At 32.8% G+C, this 24,959-nt stretch overlaps 2 protein-coding genes across 5 annotated transcripts in view; both read left to right on the top strand.

Annotated features, from left to right (window-relative positions):
* Positions 1 to 24,959, top strand: part of LOC136269778 (uncharacterized) — a 238,535-nt gene that overhangs the window by 3,589 nt on the left and 209,987 nt on the right. Inside the window, exon 2 of the mRNA XM_066081140.1 lies at positions 292 to 378. The gene's annotated coding sequence lies outside the window, so the exon portion shown is untranslated. The remainder of the gene's footprint in view (positions 1 to 291; positions 379 to 24,959) is intronic.
* LOC105327476 (uncharacterized) overlaps positions 1 to 24,959 on the top strand; it is a 265,527-nt gene that overhangs the window by 66,279 nt on the left and 174,289 nt on the right. The gene's annotated exons all lie outside the window — the stretch shown is intronic.

Here is a 24,959-nt window from a genome sequence, read left to right as displayed (position 1 = left end):
TTCAGCAAAGCTTTTGATAAGATCTCACACAATAAATTACTTTTTAAACTCCATCAGTTTGGTGTTCGAGGCCGAAACCTAGCATGGATCAAGGGGTTCCTCAAAAATCGTTCCCAGGGGGTAGCGGTAGACGGCGAGTTCTCAGATCCATCGCTGTTACATCTGGGGTCCCCCAAGGCTCAGTCCTTGGTCCCATTTCTTTCCTTGCATAAATAAATTACTTACCAGAACAAATGAAATCACAAGTCAGACTCTTCGCCGATGATGACACTGTTATCTATATTACTTTAGATGGCAAGGGACGTCAGTCAATGCTCCAAGAGGACCTGACGAAACTTGAGCACTGGGAGACCCTGTGGAATATGGAATTCAACCTAAGTAAGTGCCACGTTATCTATGTAACAATATTCAGAAACCCCATCCGTACCAAATATAGATTACTTGGACAGGTGTTAGAAAATACCTCATCAGCTCGGTATCTGGGTGTTAATATATCGGATGACCTTAATTTGAGTATACACATCAAACGGGTTACAAATAAAGCCATTAGCACCCTTGGCTTTCTACGTAGAAATATTCCAACCAAGAACCAGCAGCTTTGGTCAGCAGCATTGTTACAACGCACTTTGAAAAAATACGCACTTTGAAAAAAAAATTCAAAGTGCGTTAATTTTTGGACCAAGTCAACGCACTTTGAAAAAAAAATTTCAAAGTGCGTTGATATCGTCGATACTAACGCACTTTGAAAAAAAATTGTTCAGGGTTTAGTCGAAATAATATTTGATTTTAGATACAATAAATAATTGTTTTAACCTTGTGTAGCTTAATGGGATATATTTTAGAAAGAATCCACTGCATTCTCAGCTAACTTGATTAACATTTTCTAGATTTGAAGTTTTTCCTTTTCTCATAAGCTTACGCAGCTTGACAATTTACATAGAACAATTAGACAGATTTGAATTATCCAAATATGACAATAACTGCATCTCTTAGCAACTGCATTTTCCTTTTTTGTGTATGCAGCAAACTTACTAATTATCTGGTACATTGTGCTGTGCCAGAAACGAAAATTATTTTATTTATTTATAATGGAGATAATGTATAACATATTTCAACTGTCTGCAATTGCATGTGCTTTATAGACAAACATGATTAAAAAAAAGGATAAGTTTGGTAGGGTTATCAAAAACAACATGGTCTATTAGAGGATCAGTGTTTAAGTTTATGATAATTTAATGTTTGTCAACATGGCGTTTTTTTAATGAAGTGATTTATTTGATTAGAATTTGAAAAGAGGGTCTATGTTGAAACGCTTATAGATTCTTTAACATACCAAGAAATTATTACCAATAATATCACTGTACTTAATTTACAACAAAGCGTATTTCTTTTTCCGATTTTTTCATTTACTTTAAGTTGCTGAATATCAAATTAAACATGTTTTGGAAGGAAAAAAGAGGGGTGGGGGACCTATCTGTAATCAATGAAATGAAGCACAGGTAATTGACCTGTATCTTTGGTTTACCCCCCCCCCCCCCCGCCCCCTCCCACTCCCATCCCTTTCCCCGATTTTAAAGAAGGTAAATTAGATTCATTAGCGTTAACAAATCATCATACTATCAAAACAATTAGGAATTTAATTCCAAAATATGTGATTTATACATAATTTTTCAAAGTGCGTTAAGTGTCTCGATACTAAAAAATGTTGATGTACCTTTATGACGCACTTTTAAAAAAAAAAATTCAAAGTGCGTTGCCACACAGCATACATGGCTGAGGTACGCCCCCAGCTTGAGTATGCTGCCAGCGTTAGGGACCCTCACTTGGCTACACATACTAAACAAATTGATGCAGTACAACGCAGAAGAAGCAAGGTGGGTGATGTCTGACTATAGCAGGACATCCAGTGTAAGAAGTATGCTACATAACCTAGGTTGGAGAAGCCTACAGTTAAGGAGGGCTGATGCCAGACTTGTACTTATGTACAAGATCATTCATGGCTTGGTAGCCATTCCCTCGGTTCAACTCGTCCCCCTTGGCAGGATTACTCGCTCCACTCATTCCTTTATTTTTCGGCAGATTCAAACCATAAAAATGTTTACAAATATTCTTTCTTCCCTCTTACCAATGTCCGATGGAACAGACTGCCGGACAGTGTTGTCTCACTTCCAGATGTTGATCATTTCAAGCTGCAAGTGGGCAAATTGAACCACCTCAGGCATTAATTTTGCAAAAGTGCTTTTATGTATTTTAATTGTAAATACTATTTTTATTATCTTTTATCTTCACTAAAATGTAAAAATATTACTATCCCCTTTTCACTCTGTTGAAATCTTACTTTACTCACTTTTCTTTATCTCTTAACAAGCAGCGCACCCTACTCAGAGTACTCAGAATTGAGGGAAAGTAGTATCGAGAGATAGATAAATGAAATGAAGCAGAAATGTCGTAAAACTGTTCACAAGCAATGAAGAGACAAACTATTTTAAGTAAGTTATAAATAAGCCTTAGACTACACATTCTGTCAAATATTTTACTGACGCGCCTCGATAGTACAATACTAGTATCTATTTTTGGCCTATAACCATTACATAAAACTGTCTATATATATATTTTCGTTATACACCCAAAAAAAATCCCGATTATTTTTATTTACTCATGATTTTTTAAATAATGTTTATTGGGGTTTTTTCTTAGTTAATATTAATCATAGAAAAAAAATTTTTAATTTGTACATGAATCTATACTACTATATCAAAATAATAGACTCGAATTTTTTAGCTTTAATACCGATAAATCAGAAGAGTACTGTCTTTTGTTTTATTTATTTTAAATATTATCGGTACTTGAAGATTACCAATTTGTTTTTATTTTTTCTCAATCAAGCTTCGTTGATTAGTTATCAACAAAATTTTTGGAAATTATCGTAATTTTTTTGGATTTTACAATTACATTCAGGTTAAATCACGGGAGGCTCTATATTTTATGTTTCCACAATATCATATTGGATGGATAAACTTGGAAACAAAAAAACAAATGCGTGTTAATTTTCATTGGAATTTTTTCTTCTGTTCATCAAAGCAAATACGGGAGATAATTCTATCACAGCGCATTCAATATATTCGAATGTCAACATGGTGTGCAAAAAACGTTGAAATATGTTGCATTCTGCAATAAGAGAATTTAACTTTTAGAGGAAAGGTATTTACAGCTATAAAATGGTTTATTGTGAACAATGTGACTGTTATTTTCAATGCAATTTTTTTAATTTTCTCCTAAATCGTTTTGGGGCTATTCTGCAATTTTCTGGTACATTACGGGTTAATATGGTAGGCATTTTAACTGAGGTGAAGGCCTTTCCCGAGACACAAATAGATTATTTCAACTCAGCAGAGTACAGTGAAATTAATAGCATTATTGTAGACTTGAAGTTTGGTTATGAAATGTCAACAATATACGGTATCTATTTTGTAAATGCCTGATATCATATGCAATGTCAACCCGTGCACGCACGGGTCAAAGTCTAGTTAAACTGAAAAAAACTAATAAAGACGTTAGGAGGTAGGGACGTCCTAAGGTAAGGGCGAGCTACATCTTATTATGTGTCCTGAGTTGACCTGGATGGCCCAAACTATTTTTAAAGAAATATTTTAGGAACACACTTACGAAAGTGTTGTGAACATGCCTGCTGAAAGCATCCTAATGTAGAATAGAATCCAGTTCATTTAAATCATGACACAAGGGGAGGATTAGAACGTTTTGGTTTTTGTTCAAATATTTCAGGAAATCCGTTTGCAGGTTATGCTATTTTTGCTGCAATGATCGCTTACTTCATATAGCCCCTAATAATTAACAAAATAAAGCATTTCATTGTCTTTAATTAACAACGCCCAGTCCAAATTCGGAAGCGACTGATTTAAAGTGTTTACGGCGACCTGGACTTCCATTTAAACAATTGATGCACATTCTCCACTGATGCACATTCACCTGTTGTTCTATGTTGCAGTGATTAGAAATTGATTAATGGCCGTGAATTTCCGGACTGAAAAACGAAAAGTTCCAAATCAGTGAAAGCCTGTCAAGTATTTCTGCAATGTTTAAAAGAATAAACAGAGATAAAATATAAAATAAATTAAAAATAAAACGGCATGAAAATGAAGAGTTATCTTTCTCGGAAGTCTGAGGTTTTGATAAAACTGCTAACAGAAACTTCTTTATACAAATATCGTGGCGTCGATTTTCCATTAGTAGGGACGATAGTTTAATTCCGCGGCTTGTTAATTTCCTTAAGGTAGTCCTATAGTTGGCACTAATTGGGCTCAATCATGGGAAACCCAGTTCAGATTATAGATATACATTCTAACAATAGATTCTAACAATACATATAAATAAGAAAAAGTATATGTTTACTTGCTAGTTGTTTGTTATAACCTCTCAGAAATGGGTATCCCCTTGAAAACTTTTGTAAAAATGATGAAATTTGCAAAATCTCTGGATTTTTTCCTAAAAATAATCCTTAAATATTGGTCAATTAAAACATGCATGTATAGAACTGAGTATTAACATTTGTTTAAACCATATCACATCAATATTTTGCGCAAATTTTAACGTTTTTTTGTTATAATTATCTCTGTGTTGTGTGGGACTATTTGAAGAGGTTGACACTCTGAGTTATCTCCCTTCTAACACAGTTTGATGTATATATAAAGAATTACAACAAGTATATACAAAGAAATGATGGTACTCTACATCAGATACAACAATTGACTTTAGCATATATAACAAGGTCATCCTTAACATCCTTAACATCTTAGCATTGTTTCTGAAAGTGGAGGGGGGCATGTACGGATCCAAAAAAAATTCAGTCTGGGGAGGGGGGTGTTGGCGACGGTTATTTGAGTTTTCAGGGGTGGGGATTGAGACATATTTTTTGGCAATTTTATTTTGTAATTTAAAGAAATTGGAATATTGAGGGGAGGGGGGTCCGGACGTCCCGACCCCCTCTAGATCCGCGCATGGGGAGCATACCTAACAAAAATTTTAGACAAATCAATTATCATATCTTTATTTCCATGGTGACTTTCTATAGGAAGTGAAGGACATTTCTTAGTAGACACTGGCACGATAAAGGTCCCCCAAAGCTCAAAGTCAGGAATCGACCTGGATCTTAAAATGATGGCGTGGTTGAAGTACATTGATTTTTATTTTAAAAGTATCAATGAATATATGCAGTTTATTTTACATAAAATGCAATGCACTAACATTTTATTCATTGAGAACAAATAAAGAAATAACGTATTGTCAGGGACAGCTACACTTACATGCAGCAGGGTGCGTGTTCAACATGCGTGCAACAATTACGGGATTTGATTTCAACAATTTACTGTATTCCGTCCAGTCTAGCTCATCCACTTTTCTGTCATCACTATGCTGATACAATAAGACATTAATAATTTCATGCCGTCTGAATTCAGCGCAAAGCTTCATCAGATTTAAACATTTCTTTCAAAATCTCTGGATCATGTAACTTTTGTCCCTTTTTTTGTTTTTACAGAAGACTTTCGAATCGATATTTGTGTCTTATCAATAAGTTGCTTCAGTTCTGATAGATATTGGCTGAAAAATATGTAATCAATATCTTTTGCAAACCTACCATTAGCATTCATCAATCTGTTGTTAAAGTACTTTGCAAGTGGAATCCTCTTTCCTCTACTCTCTGTCCATGTGTTTTTTTCCATTTGGTAATAAATGTGGAAAATACTTTGTTTCATTTCCATCTTCTTGAAGCATTCGTACTGGATTTTCCCCTATGCTGGTGCTATGTTGTATATATCATTGGAATAATGATCAAGAACCTGAATCATTTTGTTCTGTTGTTCCTTCATTTTCAGCATCCAAAGAAGTTTCTTCCTTGTCCAAGTATTTGCAAATGCAGTCCTCTGTAGTGTCTATTTCTGAATACTAGCTATTGTGTTCTTTTAAATACCTTAATGCTTCTTGAACAAGCAGCGGATTGACAAATTGGTATTCATAATGACCCTTGTACGAAAGTTTGTGTTTAAGCTTTACTTATATTACCATATCTTCTTCTGCTCTTCTTGGCAGAGCTTCGACCTTCTTTGGGTCTGATGGAACACAAACAACTGGGCCATATATAGTATTCTGACTTCCCCTTGTTAATGCAGCAACTTTAATATATGGAATGTGCAGTGCTATTAAGTGTTTTTCAGATTATGTAGTTTTACTGGCACATCAAACAGTTGCATGTTGTTTGCAGCACATTCGGCAGGACTTTGACTTCTCATAATTTTTCGTTGGCATGTTTTGCATATCCAATGAGAGGTGAAAGTACAGTTTAGAGGACAATGTGCTGAACAACTGTGTGTATATATTTGTCAGATATGTATTGTCTTGCAACATTCCATACTGACTCTGATTTTTCTTTAAAAGTTTCTACCTCACATTTCTCCACTTGATTTTTAAATAGAAGTCGATGACATGAAGAACATGCATAACACGGCCCCACTGAAGTTTTCTTCTGGAAATTCTCTAATACATAATCTGTATCAACACATTTTGATGCATTAATATTTCTTCGTCTCTTTTTAATTTGCATTACTTTTTCCTTGAGTTCTGGTTTTTTGTGATATCTTTCTTTTCCATATTCTTTCTTTCTCTGCCGAAAATCTTTGTCTTGGTACTTCAATCTTAGGTTCTTTCTAACCTTTTGTCTAAAACCTTCATTAGTTTTATATTTTTTGTGCTGTACTCAATTAATTTCCTTTTGAATAAGTCATTAGTATTGCACTTTTTTGTACTATACTCCCTTAGTTTCCTCTGAAAAACAACATAAGTTTTTGTATTTAGTTTTGCTGTACTTTCACCTTTTTTTCTGAAATACTAGATTGTTTTTGAACTTTGATGTAGTTCTTCCTTTCAATTGTTCTTGATGCTTTTTGTCTGTCATACTTTTCTTTGTTCAATTCTTTTTTCCTCTCTCTATGCTTTTCATTTGAGCTGTACACGCGTTTGCTGTAATCCCTTTTCTGACTTTTATGTTATTCATCTGTTTCATACTTGTCCTTACTGTACCTTTTCAGTTTACCTTTAAAGCCATTCATCTCTTTGTATTTTGTTTTCAATTTTATTAATTTGCTCTCTCTTTGGTGGTGATAATCAAATTCCTCTTTTGACGTATATTTTCTCTAAATTGATTATTGTTTTGATACTGCTTTTGGAACTACAATTTCCTTCGTTTTTTGTGCGTTCATACATTTCAAACAAGCTTTTGACACGGTATGGAGATCGGGTTTATAGACCAAATTAATAAACAATGGTGTAGATAGTAAATGTCTTAGATTTATAAAGTCTATGTAAAAAGGAATCAAATCAATGATTAGAATTGGACAAGACACTTCAGAATTTTTAATGTGTAATATGGGGGTTAGACGCGTTTGTATTATTATTTAAAGGATGTAATATATTTTTTAAAAACTTAACTATTAATAAATTCAAAGATTTTTTTTGTCAGATGATGGATATTTACTTCGGACACCTAAAAAAAATATAACACTTCTTAACATTCAAAAATGTAATAATTGCAATTTTTTTAGTATTTCCCCAAAACATAATTTTTCACATTTCTTTACTCCGTTGACAAATCATCTGAAAAAGCTGCTTGATGTTATAAGAAAATGTATTTTAATAATTGCATGTGACCAAAAAAAAATGAATGAAAATAATTGCAAATAAACACAAAAATATATTAGATTTTATTTGGTGTGAAAGTTCCTCAGGAAAGAGTTATCCTTCCTAAGTCCCAAGGCCCAAATATCTTGGGGACTTTTCATTTCTGAGTTGACGAAAATTTCCTAAATACCATGTTGGAATAATAAATACATACATATTTCATTATATGCCTATATTAGAAAATATATTCGCTTTAATGCAAAACTAAGTTAAATAAATAAAGTGGAAATTTAACTGATAGGATTTATGTATCCCAACCTGAGAAAAATTCAAATCCACCCTCCCATCCTCTTAAGGTAATAAGGATCATCTGTGGATATTAATGCGGATTAAAGTATATTATAATTGAAATACTTTCACCGGTTTAGAATTTTCTTTCACAGTATTCAACCAAAAAGTACGTTCTATAAAATTTTGGAAAGTTAAAAATATTATTGTCCTCAACGGGATTCGAACTCATGACCTCCAGATTTGTAGTGAACCCACTACATCACTGCACTAGAATGTAAGATGCCGGTGATGGGAAAGAAACTACTATTTTAAAAACTATACTTGATTTTATTGTTTATATCGATAAATAATACGTATGACACAACGTGAAGGTGTCACATACCACATTACTTGTTAAGTAATGAATTTTACAATTAAATTAAATCTATTCATTTAACAAATTTTCAAAAAAGCGGTCCCCATATAATTCGCCTCAGTTTAAATCAGGCAGTACCGGAATTGCATTCTTCCAGATTTACTTTTTTGCGTACTGCATCATCAAAAAGTGGTGTATAGAGCCACCTTAAGTACTAGTATATATTTATCGATACAGGCATTAAAACGTTTTTCTTTTTAAACTCCTTTATGTGAACTACGTTTTGAGGCTACTCTCAAGTCTTAGTTTAAGAATAGCATCAAATTATAATTACCGGCCAAATCGGGCCAATAGAGTCATACGTTAATTTATATTATCCATAGGTCTTTACTGATGAATAGTTGTTACTGAAACAAAAATATATAAATACATCTTCCAGTTCAAATTGGTTATTTATGATTACAGTTTCTAAATTCTGTAAATATGAATCTTAAATCGTTTGGAAGTTTCTTAAGATTTTCCTGTCCAAAGCTTTTCTAAAAAATTCTGTAATTGAAATATCTGGGCGAATTTTGTAGGTTTCTGGACCTAACTTGTAGCGCTCAGCAACAAATTTTAGCCAGTTGATTCTAGAAAAACGTTGATTAATCCAGACATATAGGAAAGACCGCATGAGTTAAGTATACCTCTCACATATCTCAACGATGGGTGCATAAACGAACCCTAAGTAAAGCATTTCTAAAAATAGCGATACATTACATGCGTAAGGTTACAATCATTCGCCACTAAAAGTTTAGCCAAATAAGTAATTAATGGTACCTTGATTAACATTATCAAAGGATATCGCCCATTTTCCCAATAAACAATACAATTTTGTGTATTAGACTTAATATGCAGTACAACTTTAAAAACAAAGTTTTTAATGAACTTTCTCTAAACTATCTGTGTTTTTTGCAGCCTCAAACATTGCTTTTATATCAAATTCAGTTTTACATTTATTATTCTAACTATTAAGATTTTCCAGTATTCTTTATAGGGTTACCTTTCTTTACATTTTTTAATTTAGACAGAGACATAATGATTTTTAAGGTGGAATAACACACCTGGAAAAAGTCAGTTAAATTAACAGGAAAATGTTTGATAATGAAAGATGTAATGATATAAATAAACTGTACAACTGTCAAATAAGCGAAATATTTGCAGTTTTGGGGATAAAAAATGAATACATGTATCTAAAATAATTATTTCAGTAAGTAACAACAAAAACCCCTGCGGGATTCGAACTCGGGATGTACGGATCACAAGTCCCACACTGATGATGTGTTATTCCACCTTAATACGTGCATTCATAGTGGCTTTGTATTCGTTACTAATGGATCCTGAATTTGTTGTGGATACGCTTAGCCAGGTGGAGTTCTGCATTGTGCGTTAAACCATGGCTTTGTATTATTGCGATTATTTGTCAGTCTTCGTCACCCCTGCGAATGTGTTCGGAATGTTTTCTTTATCGTTGCAAAGTATGTGATAAATCCAGAGGTGCTCGAATGAAAGTTCACGAGACTTCACCGAGATTGGTTTAGTTCCTGTGAAATTTCGTATTAGTGCTCGGATAATACTCCCAAATTACGTAAGAACTGGTCGTTTTTCATATCATATCCTACTTTGATTTGCATGTCTTATTTTACCATCTAGTGGTTATTTATTCTAAACGATAATATTCAGAACAGAGTTATCGTTCGTGTTCAACCACGTGTAGAGTGGGTGAAAATATTAACATTGGGTTGCTTAATAAAATCATAGCCATGTTTGATGCTTGTAATGTGCAATACCATGTTTTAAAAAAGAATAATAGTTGCCAGTTTTGCATAAAAACTTGTATATCGAGCCATTTTCAAGGAACATTCTGCAAAAAATAGGATAGTCGTTTTCACTATTGATGCTATAACTAGGTCAGGCGCGGATCGAAAATTAATCCTCAGGGGGGATCTCTACTAAGCATTTTAATTGTTGCAACAGCAGACAAAAACTATTTTCTGAATTGTAACGTTTATTTCTGGAAAGCATTTTTTCCACTAATTAATAAAGTAAAAGTTAAAATCAATAGACCTCTAAATTTTAAATTTGATTACAAGTAGCATTTTAGAGTTACAATTTTTATTTCAAAATCATTTAAATTTTACTTATTTTAAATGCTTTGTTTTTTTTCTCACTTTTAAAAGTTTTACTTTATTTCTTAATCGAGGAAATTTATTGGTAGCGTTTAATTTTTTAATTGTGTAACCATGGCATCTAAACAATTTGACACTTTTCTAGAAATTATTTAGTTACGACAGATTGTCGGACAATAAGTTAATTTGTAAAGTAAACTGACAAATTCATCGTTCAGGCAAACCTTTGAAGATAAATTCTTTGTGTTATCAGAGCGACACTTTAGCGACTCGCGAAGATTATTCTATTTTCATTACGTCAGAAAACTTATTTACTCGTTTCGGCTTTACTTAATCTTCTCTTTGTTAACATATGTACATCGAAATTCATCTAATTGACTTTATCACCTTTTTGGCCTTTAGTAATCAGTGTCAGCTCGTAAAAGAAATTCTGTGAAATTAGCCCGATAGCATTTAAATCAAGTATCCTGATTGGTCAATGAGAGCAATTCCAAATTAAGCCGGATGGTTGGTGAATTTACTTAATTCACTTTCCATCCGGCGTTTAAAGAATAAAGAACTTGTTTTAATTTAACGGAATTGTTTCTCTTTTCCATTAGGTAAGCTTGAATGAAATGTTATCTATTTCCAGTAATTTAGGTTTTCATTACAGTATTTTATTATATTTTTTTCTGTTGCTAATTTTATAAAGTTTGGTTTGTTTTGTTTAAAATACTTAAGAACAATGATTAACTATATATTTCTTATTATTCGGCGGAACTATGAATTTGTCATTCCAGAATTTTAGTTTTCATTTCTATAAAAGATATTTCGCGTCATTGTTTATTATGCCATGATGCATAATTTTGCTTCATTTCGTTTAAATGTGTGAGTTTTATTATTGAATTTCTATGCTGTTAAATGCTGTTTTTATAAAGTTTGAATTTGCCGCGTAATTATTGTAAACCTGTAGTGAACTCTTCAGTGCGAGAAGGTGAATTTAAGAATCGATAGAAATTCGTCACCTAAGTAATATTTGTAAGTTATTTCCTCTTTAATTATTTAATGACAACAGTTTATATTTTGTTTTCTAGTTTTCTTGCATTTTATAAGCGTTATGCATTTTCATACTTATGCGGAATTATCGATCCTTAGATTATAAGCGTAAAAACGATCTCGCTTTCTTGCATTGCTGTGTTTTACTACAGGGTGTTTCGAAATATGTTTTTGTTTTAATACACTTTCCATCCGACGTTTAAAGAATAAAGAACTTGTTTTAATTTTACGGAACTCTTTTCCATTAGCATCCAGTAGAAAGCCGAGTGGCATCCTACCAAGCTATTCCCCAACTTAATCATATTCACAAACAGAGAAAGTCTCTGTGTGAAGTACCTAGATTCTATGAAATAGACTATAACCACCAGGCACGATTTTTACTGCGAAACTGAAAGGGTCAAATAAAACCACGTGATCCAAAATTTAAATGACAATAACATTAACAGGGGTGTTCGTTTTTCGTTTAACGTCTACTGCGGATAAAAGAGGTACTTCATCAACTAGAAATGTTATTAATATGGCTCTCCTGTAAAGTATATCCAGTGAAAATCCTTCCCCTAACACACCCAATTCCAATATTACGGAGGGTTCGGAGGTTGTGTAACCATGGTTATATAATTAAATATGTTCTTGCGCTTTAGCATTTGTTTTGAGAGTGTTCGTGTGCGTGTGCGTGTTTATTTTTAGCCCAGTGACGACAGACTTCATCTATAAATAAATGACACATGATATCTAAAACCTGTTCTACCTGTTCCTGCCAATATTCTGAATTAAATGCTATATGTGAAATACCTAGACACTTTCCACTTAGATGTCCAGACAGACACATCGTTTGAAAATCCTGATGATATATATATTGTTTGTCTTGGGTGAAGCTGTCCCGGTAAGGCGTTTTAATAAATGTAATTGTGTAATTGCTTTATGTGAAATTATTATGTGTTTAAATATTATAATGAATTATTACAGGTTTTTGTGTAACTTATAATTATACTGAATGAAGTGAACCTTTGACCAAATCACGTTGTCTGAGTTATTTCTACCGACACCGGCTGCAGTTGTATTAATTAAACTGCTGTTTGGTTCATTAATTTGATATCGAAACACTTTTTTTTTAAATAGACATCAATTTGCCTCAATACAATATCATCACCAAGATATTGAACTTTGTGCCTACAAGTGTAAGGGGCAATCCTCTGAGATAAATTGTGTTAATAACTGTAGAGTAAAAGCTGTGGTATGAAATATTTGATAAAGATACTGGTGCGGGGCGCAGGCGCTGTAGCCATGCCTCCCAAAAATGTCGTTTTAGCAGTTATAGTCTGTCCGAAGATATTAATACCGTACATTTGGACGATTTTAAATAAAAATGCACATACCTGTGAAAGAAGTGCAATTGAAATCGATAAAAGGGAAAAATTCCAATTCATTGACATATTATTATTTCTCACTCGGAGAAATAGGACCGAAAACAAATTTCTTACGGAAATTTATAATAGGGAATGTTTACATCGTTTCCCCATTCAGAACTTACTCGGAATACCTCGCGCAATTTTTCATCGTTATCATCAGGGTCTGCTGCAATACAAAATCCCCGTAGACATCACATTTTTAAGCCGTGTATTGAAACCTGATAAGTTAAAGGGGGAGTTTAAACGGAGAAATCTACGAAATTTTTCATACTTTTAAACAAACATCGTTAGAACACTGGGGTATTTATTAATATCGAGTAATTAAGCAAAATCTTAATCGAGGATGAGATGTGAGAGTTAAACGGTACGCCTGATTTATGTGAGAGTCTGAGGTGTAAGAGTTTAACGGTAAAAACAATGTCAACAATTCCAAGCACAATCTGGGATCCCCTTGTGAGTGAGGGTGTGATAGTTTTCAGAGAGAGAGTGAAACAACAAGAAAAACAAACTTGAATGTTGAAGATCTGTCAGGTCAGGTATCTAAGTTACAAGCAGAAAAAATATCAGACAAGAAAAAGACATAGAAAGAAGGGACATTCACATTGCACAATCTGAAAAAAAACATTACTGCTAGACAAAAACAATTAGATTCTTTAGAAAGGACTTTGACATTAGAACATGAAGAACGACTGAATAAATTACAATAAAAATTTCAAACAGAATTAGAAAACACAAAATCTCATTATGAAAAGACAATTGATAAAACAACTAGACACTTGTTGCAAAAGCAACAAAAAGGTCTTCCGTTTTGATATACATTTATCAATTTAACTGTAAGACATTGCGTTTTTCACAAAGCAAAAAAAAGTGGAAATGATAATTATTGTGAATGATATATCCAGACGTTACTCAATGTAAAACGAGAATAAGAAAGAAATCAATTTTTGAAGTACTTTCTGTGACGACCGGAAGTAACGTCGAACTAAACGAAAAAGTTAACCATTTGTACAATCATAAGTCAATCTTTCCTCAAAGTTTGGTTCTTCACGTCTCTGCCAAATCTGAGATCTCTTTGAAACAATATTTTTTTTGTCTCGGGACCGGAAACGGACAAACGGATGTGATTAATCAAAACAAAAGCTGGTATTTCTCGTACATTTGCTTAGCGTACATCACTGTTTATCAGGCTAAATGAAACACCCCAAAAAGTAAGTTAAACTTGTTAAAAACATGATTTGTTTAAACCCTTCCGGTAAGAACCGGAAGTGACAACTGACATAATTAAACCCGTTAAACACATCCTCAATCAAATTTCTATCAATCATGAAAGCTTCGTTTCTCAATCACTTACAGTGACACAAATCTCGCGGACATCAAATTTGTAAAAAGAAAAGCTACGTAGAGATATTTGAGATATCTCACCGGAAGTAAAATTTATTTGCTAATTTAACATTATATAGATGACATATGTAAGATTATAAACTGATATTTTCATTTCATTTAAAATGAATAAAATATGAAATAAAACTTATTTTTGAAGTGCTTCCGGTGACGACCGGAAGTTACGCCAAACAAAACAATATAATGTAAACACATATACATACATAGGCCTATCATCCCACAAAATTTGATTGTTCAAGTCGTCACCGTTTTTTAGATATCTAGGAATCAAGGTTTTTTGTCTCGGGACAGGAAACGGACAAACGCAAGTGTTCGATGAAAATGAAAGTAAATATTTCTTAACAATTACAAAACAGGATTTTATTGGCTATCAATTTATCTTACATTGTCTGACAAAAAACAGTTAAACTCTTAAACCACTTGAATTGTTTGAACTCTTCCGGTGTGAACCGGAAGTGACGGTTGACAAATTAAAAACGGTTAAACACATCTTCTATCAAATGTTTATCATTCATGTAAGTTCAGTGTCTTGGTCACTTATAGTTTATGAGATGTCGCTGTTATGATATTTGTTTTCAAAAGACTACCTGAGATATTAGAGATATCTCACCGGAAGTAATTTTTTTTGTTTATTCATCATCAGATAGATGACATATGAAAGCGCTTTTAATTATATTTTAATTCTGTGTTAAACAAATAAAATGCCTAATAATAAAATTTTTGAAGTGCTTCCGGACGACCGGAAGTTACGACGAACAAAACAAAACAGTTTAAACACACATACAACTATAGGTCTATCATCCCTCAAAGTTTGGTGCTTCAAGTCTTTACTGTTTCTGAGATCTCATTGTCCATAGCTTTTTGGTGCTGGACAGGAAACGGACGACCGGAAATGAATTTTGAAAAAATGAAAAAAAATATTATCATGTCCTGAAAAATTCAAGAGAATCTATCCAGCCATCTCTGCTGAGAAATCTTGTGGACAAAAAAGGACACAAAAAAAAAAGAAACATTACAATCACTAAAAGGTCTTCTGTTGGACACGGAAGACCTTAATGACTGTTAAGGACGATGAACTTGCACTCATGAAGCAAAGGCTAGTTGAACAAGACAGTAAGTGGATAAATAAAATGCAACAGTTAGAAAATAAGCTAAAACAACTCGAAGATTAAAAGATCAACAGGAAGTCGACAAGCTGGCACCACATGGGGTTAATTGGAAATCATTAACAAACCCAACTGGATGTGCCAATACGCTTCAGTCAAAGGGTCCTATTCCACCAAAGATGTTAACATTTGACGGGAAAAATGACTGAAAGTGAGAGTGAGGATAATGAAGTAAACATAAATTAGGGCAAAACAAGCAACCAATCAATTCACAAGATTCTCTAAATTAGAATCAAGGGTCAAAGGAATTGAAGAAGATAATAGGGAAATGAAAAGCAATATTCATGATATTCTTCAAATTCTTAGAACAAACAGGTCTGGATCAAACAGTAGAGAAAATACAAGAATGTTTAGATCTGCTTTTAGCAGTCCTAGAAAAGAAGCTTGTTTCAAGTGTGTCCAAGAAGGGCACTTTGCGAGAGAATGCCCGTCAGTAAAAGTAGTAGTTTACCATTTCAGTCTAAGAATAGGTCACCGTCACCTCAGACAAAGCCTTCAAACTTCAATCGGTTGGAGATGTAAACCATTCTTCAACTTACTCAGATACATCAGATAGGCCTCCTCCTAAAGTAAAATTTAAAACCTTAGAAAAAGAACTTTACAGGAACAAAAACCAATTAAAAAACACTCTGTATGTTCCCTGTACTGTAAACAACAAAACAATCAATGCTGTTATAGATACTGCTGCCCAAGTAACTTGCATGAATTATGAAATTTTTGAGAGTTTAAAACCAAAGCCCCTGCTTCAGAAAGATATCATACTAAAAGGAGCAGGTAAAAATAACATCATTCAGGGCAAAATAGCAGAACATGTCAAGTTAAGAATAGGGCCAACAGAACAAAGATGGGATGTTGTAGTGTGAGAAATAGCAAATTCTTTATTACATGTACTTGGTTTAGATTTAAAAAACTTTACTCTGACAGTAGATAAGGCATTAATACCAATTACCAAGACCAAAACAGAGGGTTCAAAGAATGGTATTGAGATATATAGAGTTTCATTGCAGAAAAGAACTGTCATACCACCACAATCAGTCAAATTTATACCCGTTCAGATTGACATACTCTTCAAAGATTTCCTGTGTGTTGAAACAGACAAAAATATTTCAGACGGGTTATTACCATCAAATTCTGTGATTAGTCCTGGGCAAACAAATATTTTTTTTCGAAACCCTACAGATAGGTTCATAACATTAAAAAGGGGTAAGAATGTAGGTTTTGGTATGGAACCAGAAGAGTTAATCTCTATGGAAGATAAAGAAGAATTTTCTCTCAATAAAACTGAGGTAGATACATTTGCTAAAAACCCATCCTCAAACAATTTAAGATCTCAGTTACCTATGCACATGCAAGATCTATATGAGAGATCAATTACAAATCTAGATAAGAAAGATCATCATGAAGTTTTCTCTTTGTTAAATAGATCCCAACATCTTTTTGCCAAAGACGATTTTGATTTAGGGCTATTTAATGGGGAGATCACACATAAACTTAACACTGACGAAGGAAGACCTATCAAACAAAAGCTTCGAAGAACACCAATGCGTTTTGAAAATGAAGAAAAAAGTTACATCAATCAAATGCTTGAGAAAGGCATTATTCAACCCTCAATTTCAGAATGGGCATCTCCACCTGTATTAATGAGAAAAATAGATGGGAAAATGAGATTTTGTATTGATTACAGGGCCCTCAATAAAGTAAAAACAAAAGATGTATTCCCCATTCCCAATATACAAGATTGTATAGATACACTAGGGGGAAATACCTTTTTTCAGTTCACTGGATATGGCTTCTGGTTATTGGCAAGTTTTAGTCGATGAAAGAGATAGATACAAAACTGCATTTACCACCAAATATGGCTTATATGAACATGTTAGATTACCATTTGGACTATACAATAGTCCAGCTACTTTCAGTAGAGTTATTCAAGAAGTTTTAAGAGGTCTAACATGGAAAGAGTGCTTAGCTTACTTAGATGATCTCATTTTTCTAGGTAGGGACATGCTTTCACATACTAGGAATCTGTCATCTGTCATTTCTAGATTTGAAAAGTTCATATTTGAAATTAAAAGCTCAGAAATGTGAACTTTACCCTCAGAACTCTCAGAGATAAAATTTCTAGGGAAGTTAGTCAAGTCAAAATGGTATATCAGTCAATCCTGAAAGTATTGAAATAATTAAGAAGTGGCCAATACCAAACGATACAAAACAAACTACCATAGAAATCATGTAAAAGGTTTTGCTGAAATTACACATACCCTGTATCAACTAGTGAAAACATCTAAAAAGTCAAAATTTACATGGTCAGATGAGAATCAGATTGCATTTGATATCATTAAACAATGCATCATTGAGGCATTGACATTAGCATATCCAAATTCAAAAGATACCTTTGTTTTAGATACAGGTGCCTTAGATCATTTAGGTGTTGCTGAATTATGTCAAATTCAAAATGGTAAAGAACAAATTGTAGGTTTTGCAAGTAAAGTGTTGACACCAGCCCAGAGAAAATATTGTACCACCAGAAAAAAAACCCCTAGCAATAATTACCGTTACAAGACAATTTAGACATTTTTTCTTAGGAAATACATTCATTTTGAGAATTGACCACAATCGTTTAATCTGGCTTTTGAACTTCAAAAACATTGAGGGTCAACTTGCACGCTGGATTAAGGAATTGTCTCAATTTAACATTATTTTACAACATCGGCCTGGTAAAAATCATGGCAACGCTGATGCCCTGTCAAGAATTCAAGATGATTTGAACTTTTGTAATGACTATAAGCCTGGGGTAGAGTTAAACCAATTACCTTGTGGAGGTTGTCATTTTTGTAAGCGAGCAAAACAACAATGGTCTACTTTTAAAAATGACATAGATTATGTTGTTCCCTTGACAATAAGATCAGTTGACAATTTGAATGCAATTCCTCTAGGTTTGTCAGATATGTTTATTCCAGAGGAGTTAGCTGAAGAACAAGATAAAGATAATGATCTTTACAAGATTAAGACATGGTTAGAGTCTGGGATAAAACCATCTCAGAAAGAGTTATCTCTTAGTAGTCCCAGTGTTAGATATTTGTGGGCATGTGAATCACAATTACAATGTACATGTAAAAAATGGTGTACTGTACTATTTATGGGAAGACCATATACATACAATATATTTATTTGTTGTTCCAAAAAAGATGCAACCTGAAATTTTAAAACAATGTCATGACAACAGAAGTGCAGGACATTTAGGTCAAACCAAAATCTATGAAAAATTGAAACAATGCGCAATTTGGTAGGGCATGTCTCAAGATGCAAAACTTTATGCTCAGAATTGTAGCGTTTGTAAGAAAAACAAAAAGGCAAACATCAAAGCTAAGGCAGCTTTAGGTAAGTATCATGCAGGGTATCCACTGCAACGTGTACACATTAGGGCCTTTACCTGTAACGAAAAATGGTAACAAATATATCTTGATGATTATTGGTCAATTTACCAAATGGTTAGAAATTGTCCCAATACCAAATCAAAATTCTGAAACAATAGCAAAAGATGCGTTGATAATCTTATATCTAAGTATGGTTGTCCCACAGAATTTCACTCAGATCAAGGAAAGAATGTAGATGGTGTACTTCTGCAAAAACTGTGTCATCTGTTACAAATACCTAAAACGCGAACAACACCCTACCACCCGCAATCTAATGGTCAAGTGGAAAGATATAATCGCTCAGTATTACAAGCAATCCGATGCTATCTTAAGAACCAACAACATGATTGGGATCTTTATTTGCAACAGATTGCAGGTGCCATTAGAGCAACAGAAAACAGACAGACTGAATTCACACCAAATTTTATGTTCCTTGAAAGGGAAACAACCCAACCTATAGATTTAATTTTAGGTACATGTGACTTAAACAATCCGCAGAAAGAAGCTCCTGAGTATGTGCAGGACCTAAGAACAAACTTAACAGAATGTCATAAAATTGCACGTGATAATATTGGCAAAGCTCAAAACAGACAAAAACGTCATCATGACACAGAATTGTATCAAAATACATATAATATTGGAGATGTTGTTCTTAGAATAGATTCAGCTACAAAAGTGGGTCAAAGTTCATAACTAAGATCACCTTGGAAAGGTCCATACATTGTAACTGAAGTCAAATCACCTGTCTTATTTAAGATCATTTATAAGAGAAATAGAGAAACTGTTGTACATCATGACCGCATCAAACTTTGTTTAGATCTGGATTATCCCGGCTGGGTTAATAGAATCAGAAATAAAATGTTTGATGAGAATGACAAAGTATCAAAGACTAGTGAGGGATCTCTAAATGCAGCTTTGGAGTCTGAAGATAAGGTTTCTGCTTATGCTTATTATAACATTATGTTTTCTTTTTGCATGCTTACATTTTGAATTAATTAACTAGTGTTAAGTTACAATATTGTAAATGTAAATTACAATTCTTTTATAAATGTCTGATTTAGAGGAGAGTCACTTTGAACCAGATTATGAAGAAGATTGTCTCCCAGACCATATAAAAGGCTCTACATTAGGTAAAAAGGAAAAAAGTGTCATGTATGTAGTGCAGATATGATATTAACATCCATGGTCAAAGATGGATTGAAGAGATATCTATTTTTTGGCCAAGTTTGACATGGTCAAAACACAATCTTTCATCAACACTAATGAACGATTCATGTCCTTTCAAGGAGCAATCTGGCAAGATGATGATCTTGAACAAATCTTATATTATTTAAACGAAACAAAGCAGCATGCATTTTCCTTTTAACAAAAATGCCTTACCCAGCTCAAAATTTCACAAGTATATTCCATTGGAAAATACTGAGCATTCTTTTAGACATAAATAAAATTTATACAGTTGATTTGAAAAATAACAACCTTCAGAAAAACAAGAAAATACTTATTGTGGTTCTTCATTTATTTATTTGGCACATCAGAGGGCAACAATGCTAAATTGTTATTCACTTGGGATCTAATGATATTTCTTTTTGTAGCTCATTACCTCTTATCAAGAAAATGAAAACTGATATAAGTTTGTTTACTGAAAAATTTGGAAATACAATTTTGATTTTTTGGAAGTTTTATCCAGGAGATTTTGGGGTAGAATTGATGGCTGGGAGGGAGAAAAGAATAAAATTCAGATTAATAAAGAAGTAGGAACATTCATTGAAGAAAAGGAAGAGAAGTTAGTAGGGCACAATACAATTTATTGGAAAAATAAATCGCTGTTTAGGGGAGATGGAATTCATTTGTCTGACAAGGGAAATGACATTTTATTAGAGGACTTTAAGGAATGTCTAGGAAGATTGTATTGATTTTATGTGTATAGTGATTTTTAGTTGTAAAAAAATGTGTAATATAAGACATTAGATTTTAAGATTTTGGCATTAAGTCGGAAATTCTGATTTGTGCCATATGGTGTGATTTTAATAAAATGGGGAGGAATGTAGCATATGTAATTAAGATCGGGTTCAGCATTCAGATCAGCTGATTGATCACCCCTCAGTTGTGAACAGAACCTGGAATAGCACAGACGTCCCTCTGTCGGCTAGGCCATTCGAGACACAACTCAGGTGGGTAGTAACTTAAAGTTAGCCCTCACCACTCGTCACGTTTAATACTAACGAATAAAGAAATCCAATTACTATCTGCATAACACCCCCCCCCCCTCCCAAAAAAAAGGAAATTAAATCAGATGAGCTACGTACCTGTCTTTAAAAAGAACGAGTGTCAAGCTTTCAGTACTTTGATTTATGCATGCTGTAAAATTTGCAACAAAGTCTGCTAGCTTTTATCAAGGGAAATGTAAATAGAACTAAATAAGAAGGAAAACTGATTTGCGCTTGATACTTTAATAAATGAAGCTGGTTTGTTTTTTAAACGTTACAAGGTATATATAATAATGAAATTTTTAATCAAACATTATACAAAACTTCACGAGCAGTGGTTTTGGGGGGTTTCTATTGTTCGTGTCATTAGCCATACCCGCATTCTTGTGAAGTCACGTGATGAAGCAGTGTCGTTGTTATGATCAGAATTTTTTTTAATGTTTATGTAAGTATTTGTCTTTGTTTTATTGTTAGTACTTATATACTTATCATTAAACCTCTGTTTCAGTGAGACTTACATTATACCTCTGTTTCAGTGAATGTCTCGTGATGTTTCGCCCAAGGAGGCACTTTTTGTGGATTCCGGTAGAACACAGTTGTCTCCACAACAAAACGGGTACAGGTAGGCCTATCCTGAATTTCCGAAATAACGAGAATTACCGAAATAACATAAAAATACCGAAATGACGCGAAAATCTACAAACATTACCCTTTTATGTTTATCTTAATTTGTTTTACACAACAAAATAGTTAATTATATTTTCCATTAACTTTCGGTTTTAGTTACATGTTACTGATTAAAGAACGATAACTCTTCCAACAGTTTCATTTTGAAAGCATTTCAATTTAATTACATTCATGACTTAATTCTTCTCTTCTTTAATTCTTAAAACACCGAGTATTCAAAAATGTAGCAACTTTTAGAAAGCTACTCTTAAGTAATTTAAAATAGTCTGAGTAATGTCCTATGTAAGGATACATATTCTACAATACAATGAGGTCCTCATTCTTATGGAACGCCAAATTAACATAATTATATTCAAATATTTGTACCTATCTTCAAATAATTGTACCTATCTTCAATTCAATTGTACCTATCTTCAATTCAATTGTACCTATCTTCAATTCAATTGTACCTATCATCAATTGAATTAGAGATAAGTACAATTCAATTATACCTATCTTTAATTCATTTGAAGATAGGTACAATTGATTTGAAGATAGGTACAAATGCAATGAATTGAAGATAGGTACAATTGAATTAAAGATAGGTACAATTGAATGGAACCTATCTTCAATTACTAAAATATTGGCAATAATGAATACTCCCTGTATAGAACGTCTTTCCGTTACGTCACAACGGGCGCGAAAATAATAATCATAATAATTGTTACCGCTTTAATAAATAAAGTGATTATCAACTGAATTATACATTCTTTGATAAAATTATGGAAAAAAAATAAAGCCAGTTTTTTATTTAGGTATATAGTAACCCTAACTACGTCACTATCCTAACTCCGTCACTTTTAGGGTATTCGGGTATACATGTTTTTGGCTAACTTATTGATATACATGTATATTTTGATAAGTAAATGATGCCTTTTGCAAATATATTTCATATATATATTATTGCGAATTTATATTTATTTCTTCTTTCATCTTCGTTGTTGGTGCTTCCCTCGTTTCCCTCCATGTTGAAATGTCTTCAAGGGAGCGTTCATTATTTTCAACAATACACAAAGCGAATTGAACCTAGGTATAATTGAATTGTACCTATCTTCAAATCCTTTGTAGATATGTCTAAATTGCACCTATCTTCAAATCAATTGTATCTATCTTTAAATGAATTTTACCTATCTTCAAATGAATTAGAGATAGCTATAATTCAATTGAACCTATCTTTAATTGAATTGAAGATAGGTATAATTCATTTGTACCTAGGTAAAATTCATTTGTACCTAGGTACAATTATTAAGAAATAGATATAATTATTTACACCTATCTTCAATTCAAGGTATAATTATTTACACCTATCTTCAATTCAATTGTACCTATCTTCAAATAATTGTACCTATCTTTAATTCAATTGTACCTATCTTCAAATGATTTGAAGATAGGTACAATTAATTGAAGGTAAGCACAATTATTTGAAGATATACAGTTTTATCATAATAATATCTAGATCAAGGTCGATTTAGGGTACGATCGAACAATTTGTGACAGATTTATGCCTCTTGGACTTAGAAAAATTTCAATAATTTGCAGTTTCTGTCCATTTTCTCTGCAGAGGTTGCACATACTGAAATGAAATAGCAATGACGACAACCGACATTGAACATTTTCAATTTTTTTCATTTCCCTCTTACTTGTTATTGTAAAACCACAAAAAATATGGGTTTTATTGGTACTGAAAAAGTAGTTATTTTCGCTGGTGGTTAAGTACTCGTTTTCTATGGACAAACAATACGCTTGGGTATTAAATACGCGGATACGTTATTTACCAGTCTTAAGTGTTTAATATTTTACCAAACGCATGGGGGTAATTTTTGTGATTTTCAGCTTTCCGCGTAACTAGAGTTAATTTCCCCAACGCGTAAATAAGCACTTTTACAGTAATCTGACCTTCAAGTTGGGAAACTCCTTTAGTTTGATTTATTAGTGTTTAATTGAGCACTTATCATTATGAACAAATTTTGACATATAAGTGAATGCATGTTCAATATTTTTCAGATATTAGTACTCCACCACAATTTTTACATCAACCGCTAAATAATAAAAGTAGCATGTTAAAAATGAGTGAAAATCTTCATCTCGAAAGAGATTGATTCCTAATATCTGTAAAATTCCTAATATCTGTAAAATTCCTAATTTCTGTAAAATTCCTAATTTCTGTAAAATTCCTAATTCTGTAAATGTTTAACTTCAAATATTTTTTGCTGATCAAATACAGAAAGGTCCATTGTTTGTGATCAATGTATATTTTCATGACTTTCACCTATATTTATGCATTTATTAGTAATTACATGAAAAAATTGAATTTATTCAACAAACTTTTGCCGACTAACTTACGGAAAATTTATCATTTAACCAATTCCGGATTAAACATCTTGATTGGCTTTAATTTTGTCGTTTGTAATCATACGTCATTTTTTACGTCACGGAAGCAGAAGATGTTGAATATGCACATTCGATTTGAGGCTAAAGGTAAGGTCTGTCAATCATTCTTATTCATTTTTTTAATTGTAAAATTATATAAATATTACTGATAGCAACCTAGTCATTTTACAACGGGTAAAATAGCTCAAAGCTTGTGTTCTCCAGGAAAATTCGGGTTGAAAACAAGAAGCCTGAGTTGTCAACGATCGATGCTAATCCGATCCAATCTACTAAGGTGAAATTGATGAACGTTTTTAAATGAAATGTATAGGCAAATACCGAAGATTTGATGTATATATACACATAAAGGTATATACTACATCTGCTAACGTCATATGTAAACGGTAGGTCTGTCGGTATACTGTAAAACTCGTTTAGTACGAACACAGTTATAGCGAATTCTCGGATATAGCAAAGTGTTTTGAGTCCCCGGTAAAATTCCTAACAACTCTTTGCAAAATTATACGGTTATAACGAATTTACGGATAAAGCGAACTGATTTTGAGTCCCCTAGAGGTCAATAATAACGAAATATAACACCCTTATAACGAATTTGCACTTCCATTAAACAAAATAGTTTGAATGAATATATTTTCATATAATTTTTTAATTTACAATCTGATTTTTAAATATATCAAAGTAATGTATTTTTATTTTAAGCCTAAATTA

The sequence above is a fragment of the Magallana gigas genome, chromosome 1, assembly GCF_963853765.1.
Source record: "Magallana gigas chromosome 1, xbMagGiga1.1, whole genome shotgun sequence".
NCBI classification, from domain to species: Eukaryota; Metazoa; Mollusca; class Bivalvia; order Ostreida; family Ostreidae; genus Magallana; species Magallana gigas.
Note: the sequence above shows the minus strand (reverse complement) of the source record. Positions and strands in the feature narration are given on the sequence as shown.